We start from the raw sequence: 5,955 nt of genomic DNA on the forward strand, positions 1-5,955 counted from the left end.
GCTGTCATATGCTCAAACTTCAGTGGAAGTCATGAGAACCTATTATTTTTGCCTGCTCCCTCCTTTACATTGGAAATATTCTTTTTTACTCAGAGGGACCTTAACTTTGATGTAAGGGATTGTTTCCATTGCCAACTTTTTTCTTCCTTGCCAAGTAAGAGAGTTGTTGTGAACTCTTCAGTGATGCCTTCCCCAGGATATTTGCAGATGTGGTTGGGAAAAGTCATTTCATCCCCGACCTTTGCATATCAGGTGCTGGGGTGCCCGGGTGCTGCCTTGCTTGTGCCCCGGCTCTCCGATCGCGATTGCGATCACAGGGCTGTAGGCAAGGTGGCACCCGGGCCCCAGGGCTGCCTTTGCCCTGCCACCTGGCTCTTGCGTGCCACCTAGGTTTCCGATCACCGTTCTTCTGTCCTTCCCCTTTCACCTCCCATCATTGTGCCTATGTATGCAAATTAACCACCATCTTTTTTGGCAGTTAATTTGCGTATCGCCCTGATTAGCCAATGGGAAGCGTAGCGAAGGTATGGTCAATTACCCTTTTGTTTTTTATTAGATAGGATTTTTTGGCCTCAGGAGTGGTAGGACACAAATTAATTGGAAGCTTAAAGAAGAATGGGCAGCTAGATGAGAACATAGCACAGGACCCATGTGAAGGTGAGAATGTGGGTGTGAAGAGCATGTAGGAGGGTGAGTGTGTGTGTGCGCGTGAGTGCGCAAGTATGTGTGCGTCCCCATCTGCACCCCACTGCCACCCTGCTGCCCGGGGTGCTTCTAGCTCCGCAGGTGTGGACCAGGTTTGGGGATATTGCAGAATCCTCCTTGTAAGCAGGGTTCCAGGAGCAGATGCGGCTCAGTGTTGAGCTCACACACCCCACACCAGAAGTTGGCAGGGACTGCTGTGTGTGTGGTGCAGGCTGTGCCTCCTCTGCCCTGGGTGCTGTTGGGCCATGGAGCTGAGCTCCGGGCAGAGGGAGAGGCCAAGACTTGCTGGAAAGAGCAACGCCATCATCCAGCTGCATTCCCACCAGGGAAATTAGCCCTGACCTTGCCTGTGGGAAGGACCACACAGCAGAGCTTGGCGCCAGTAGAGGGGTGTAACAGGCAGACCCAGCAGTAAATCTGAGGGACCCTTTATTCTCTGGAGTAACTTTTGTAGGAGAGCCAATGGGAACTGGGCAGTGGGGCTCAAGCATGGGGGAGCTCCTCTTCCTCGACTTGCAGAACAGCTGGTTCTGTGCTGCCGTGCAGTGACCTGAGCGAGGGAGACGGCTGTGGGTGCACATCTGCGCCAGTGCAGCTGGGTCTGGAGGCAAGGGGACTCAGACATCTGGCTGGTCGTATTCTGGGTGGAGGCCCCACCCAGCAGGGGCCCATGGCATTGAAAGATTGGAATACCAAGTGGGGCTGATTTTCTTATCTCCTCCTGTTTGAGGTGCTGAGGGCTGCCAGCAAGCCAGGCAGAGCTGAAGCATTGGAAGGAAAGGTAGTGTGTCCCCCCCCCCCAAACTATGGAATCACCCCCAATGCAAGTCTGTTCAAACCATCCGGGCCAAGACCAGAGTTTCCCCTCAAGGCCCAGTTCCACGGGTGATGGGAGAGCATCTCAGACCAGGGACCTGAAGCAGACCCAGCATCTCTACTACTAGCCTCGCTGCAGGACTGCTTGGGGCCTGCTTCAGTCAGGTGTCCAAGGCCTCACAGGGTAACGATTCACATTGACCTTCACAAGAGAACCTACCCGGAGGCCTGGGACAGACACATCAAGGGGCCAGACTCAACAACAGCAGAGCAAAATCCAGCGAGCTCCACAAACTCCAGATCCAAAGTTCTTTTTTCTTCCATATTCTCTTCTTTGGTTTCCTCCTCCCACCCCACCCCTAGTTCTTTAGATCTTATAACTATTAGTATTTTTCTTTTCCTTTTCAATCTTTCTTGTTGTTGGTTCCTTTTCATGTTATTTTCAGTTCAGTCTTACTTTGTTCTGTAAGCACATGTGTAACAGCTGGCAATATGTGGTTCTGGTTGAGCCTCACAATTAGCAAGCCTGAGGGCGGATCCCACCCATGAATGGGGCAAAAGCAATTAAGCCCCAAATACAACAGAAGGGCCATAAAACCCAAACAAGGGTCATTACTAGAGCACCCAGCTCAGAAGATTAAGGAGACTATACCACTGGGTCCCACAGAAAGGCCACTTCATCAAGACTGGAAGGCATAGCACTCTTATCCAACACAAGGAAACAAATCTTTTTTTTAAATAGGGGGGACAAAGAAATAGGCCTCAAGTGAAAGAACAGGAAGAATCTCCAGAAAGAGAACTAAATGAAATGAAGGCAATTAAAAAACAGGAGACAGTTTAAGGGAGTTGTGGGACACCATGAAAAGTAACAATATCCACAACATAGGAGTATCAAAAGAGGAAAAAAAATGTGCCAGGGATAGAGAACCTGTTTAAAGAAATACGGCAGAAAATTTCCCTAAACTGGTGAAGGAAAAAGTCACACATGTTCAGCCCTGGCCAGTGTAGCTCAGTGGGTAAAATGTACCAAAGAGTCACAGGTTCCATTCCCATTCATGGTCATGTATCTAGGTTGCAGGTTTGATCCCAGGCCCTGGTCAATACTCATGGGAGGCAACCAATCAATGTGTCTCTCTCACATCAGATTATCTCCCCCTCTCTCCCTCCCACTCTCTCTGAAAAACATGGAAAAAATATCCTTGGGCAAGGAAATAAATAAATTAATAAGTCACACATTCAGGAAGCACCGAGAGTCCCAAGCACAAACAACGCAAAGTGGACCACCCATGCCTAGATACATCATAATTAAAATGTCAAAAATTAAAGACAAAGAGGGGATCATAAAGGCAGCAAGAACAAAATAATTTGTTACCTACAAAGGAGGTCCCATAAGGCTGTCAGCTGATTTCTCAACAGAAACACTACAGGCCAGAAGGGAATAGTATGACATATTCAAGGTAATGAAAAGCTAAAATCTGAAACCAAGATTACTATATCCATCAAGACTATCATTCAAAATAGATGGTGAAATAAACAGCTTTCCAACATTGCAAGAAATGTTAAAGGGACTGCTGAAATAATAAGAAGAAAGAGCCCTAGCTGGTTTGGCTCAATGGATAGAGCATTGGCCTGTGGACTGAAGTGTCCCGGGTTTGATTTCAGTCAAGAGCACATGCCCGGGTTGTGGGCTTGATCCCCAGTAAGGGCATGCAGGAAGCAGCTGATCAATGAGTCTCTCTCATCATTGATGTCGCTTCAGTGATCGACATCTATCCCTCTCCTCTGACATCAATAAAAATACACATTTAAAAGAAGAAGAATGAGCCAGAGAGAAAGAGAACATAGCAAAAAAGAATAAAAATTGCAATATGTAAGTAAGTATCAATAATAACCTTAAATGTATTAAATGCTCAAAGCAAAACACATAAGATAGCTGAATAGATAAGAAAACATGACCCATATATATGCTGTCTATACAGACCCATCTGAGAAAAAAAGACTGAAAATGAAGGGATTGAAAAAACTCTTCCATGCAAATGGAAACAAAAAAATAGAGCAAGGGTAGCGATACTTATATCTGACACAACAGATTTCAAAACAAAGACAAAGATCACTACATAATACTAAATGGATCAATCCAACAAGAGAATAATATTGGCAAACATATATGTACCCAATATAGGAGCACCAAAATTTTGTGTGTGTGTGTGTGTGTGTGTGTGTGTGTGTTTAAACTAGCAGAAGACTTTAGGGCAGAGATTGAAAGCAGTACATTCATGTGAGGGAACTTTAACACTCCACTGACTTCACTGGATAGATGTTCCAGACAAAAAAATCAACAAGGAAACAGCGACCTTAAATGATACACTAGATCAGATGGACTTGATCGACATTCACCAAATATTTCATCCAAAACCTGAAGAATATACATTCTTCTCATGTGGGACATTCTCAAAATAGACCACATTCTAGGACACAAAGTAAGGCTCTACAAGTACAAGAAGATTGAAATCATATCAAGCCTCTTCTCAAATCACAATGGCATGAAGTGAAATCAACCACACTAAGAACAAATACATTCAAACATGGAGGCTAAACAGCATGTTATTAAACAATGAATGGAGCTGGAAGGAAGGAAGGAAGGAAGGAAGGAAGGAAGGAAGGAAGGACTTCCTGAAAACAAATGAAAGTGAACACAGAACAACCCAAAATCTATTGGACACAGTGAAACCAGTCCTAAGAGGAAAGTTCATAGGATTACAGGCCTACTTCAAGAAACAAACAAACAAAAAAGCTCAAATAAAGTATATAACCCTACAACTAAAACTAGAAAGAGAACAAGAAAAGCCCAGAGAAATTAGAAGGAAGGAAATAATGATCAGGGCAGAATTAATAATATAGAGACTAAAAAAAAATAAAATAAAAAATACAAAACACCAATGAAACCAAGAGCTGCTTCTTTGAAAACATAAACAAGATTGATGAACCATTAGCCAGACTCAACAAGAAACAAGAGGGGGCTTTTTCGCAACGGGTTTGCTGCCAGAACACAGGTGTTGTGAAAACCACCAATAACTCAAACCCAAGATGGGAAAGGGAAAAAATCACATCAACATCGTCGTCACTGGACACGTGGATTCCGGCAAGTCCACCATTGCTGGCCGTCTGATCTACAAACGTGGGGGCATTGACAAGAGAACCATCGAGAAATGTGAGAAGGAGGCTGCTGAGATGGGGAAGGGCCCCTTCAAGTAGGCCTGGGTCTTGGATAAACTGAAAGCTGAACAGAAGCGAGGTGGAAATTCGAGACCGGCAAGTATGTGACCATCACTGATGCCCCAGGGCACAGAGACTTCATCAAAAACATGATCACAGGCACATCTCAGGCTGCCTGTGCTGTCCTGATGGCTGCTGCTGCTGGTGGTGGTGGTGAATTTGAAGCAGGCATCTCCAAGAATGGGCAGACCCGCGAAAATGCCCTTCTGCCTATACACTGGGTGTGAAACAGCTGATTGTTGGTGGTAACCAAATGGATTCCACTGAGCACCCTGCAGCCAGAAAAGATATGAGGAAATTGTTAAAGAAGTCACCACCTGCATTAAGAAAATTGGCTACAACCCTGACACCGTAGCATCTGTGCCAATTTCTGGTTGGAATGGTGACAACATGCTGGAGCCAAGTGCTAACATGCCTTGGTTCAAGGGATGGAAGGTCACCCGTGGAACCACGTTGCTTGAAGCTCTGGATGGCATCCTGCCACCAACTCGTCCAACTGACAAGCCCCTGAGTCTGCCCCTCCAGGATGTCTACAAAATCGGTGGTATTGGTCCTGTCCCTGTGGGCCGAGTGGAGACTGGTGTTCTCAAACCCGGCAGGTGGTCGGTCAGCTTTGCTCCAGTCAACATTACAAGGAAGGGAAGCCTGTGGAAATGCACCATGAAGCTTTGAGGGAAGCTCTTCCTGGGGACAATGTGGGCTTCAGCGTCAAGAACGTGTCTGTCAAAGATGTTCGCCGAGGCCATGTGGCTGGTGACAGCAAAAAGGACCCACCAGGGGAAGGAGCTGGCTTCACAGCTCAGGTGATTATCCTGAGCCACCCAGGCCAGATCAGTGCTGGCTACGCAACGGTGCTGGATGGTCACACAGCTCACACTGCTTGCAAATTTGCTGAGCTGGAGGAGAAAATTGATCGTCGTTCTGGGAAAAAGCTGGAAGACGGCCCCAAGTTTTTGGAATCTGGTGATGCTGCCATCGTTGATGTGATTCCTGGCAAACCCATGTGTGTTGAGAGCTTCTCTGACTACCTTCCTCTGGGCCGTTTTGCTGTTCATTGCATGAGACAGACAGTTGCTGTGGGTGTCATCAAAGCAGTGGACAAGAAGGCAGCTGGAGCTGGCAAAGTCACCAAGTCTGCCCAGAAAGCTCAGATGGCTA

The 5,955-nt window shown here is 46.3% G+C and overlaps 1 protein-coding gene and 1 pseudogene across 1 annotated transcript in view; one reads left to right on the plus strand and one right to left on the minus strand.

The window, feature by feature from the left end:
- ECM2 (extracellular matrix protein 2, female organ and adipocyte specific) overlaps window positions 1-5,955 on the minus strand; it is a 75,760-nt gene that overhangs the window by 15,112 nt on the left and 54,693 nt on the right.
- LOC102760587 overlaps window positions 4,594-5,955 on the plus strand; it is an 8,872-nt pseudogene continuing 7,510 nt past the window's right edge.

This window comes from Myotis davidii, unplaced genomic scaffold (genome assembly GCF_000327345.1).
Source record: "Myotis davidii unplaced genomic scaffold, ASM32734v1 scaffold287, whole genome shotgun sequence".
NCBI lineage: Eukaryota > Metazoa > Chordata > Mammalia > Chiroptera > Vespertilionidae > Myotis > Myotis davidii.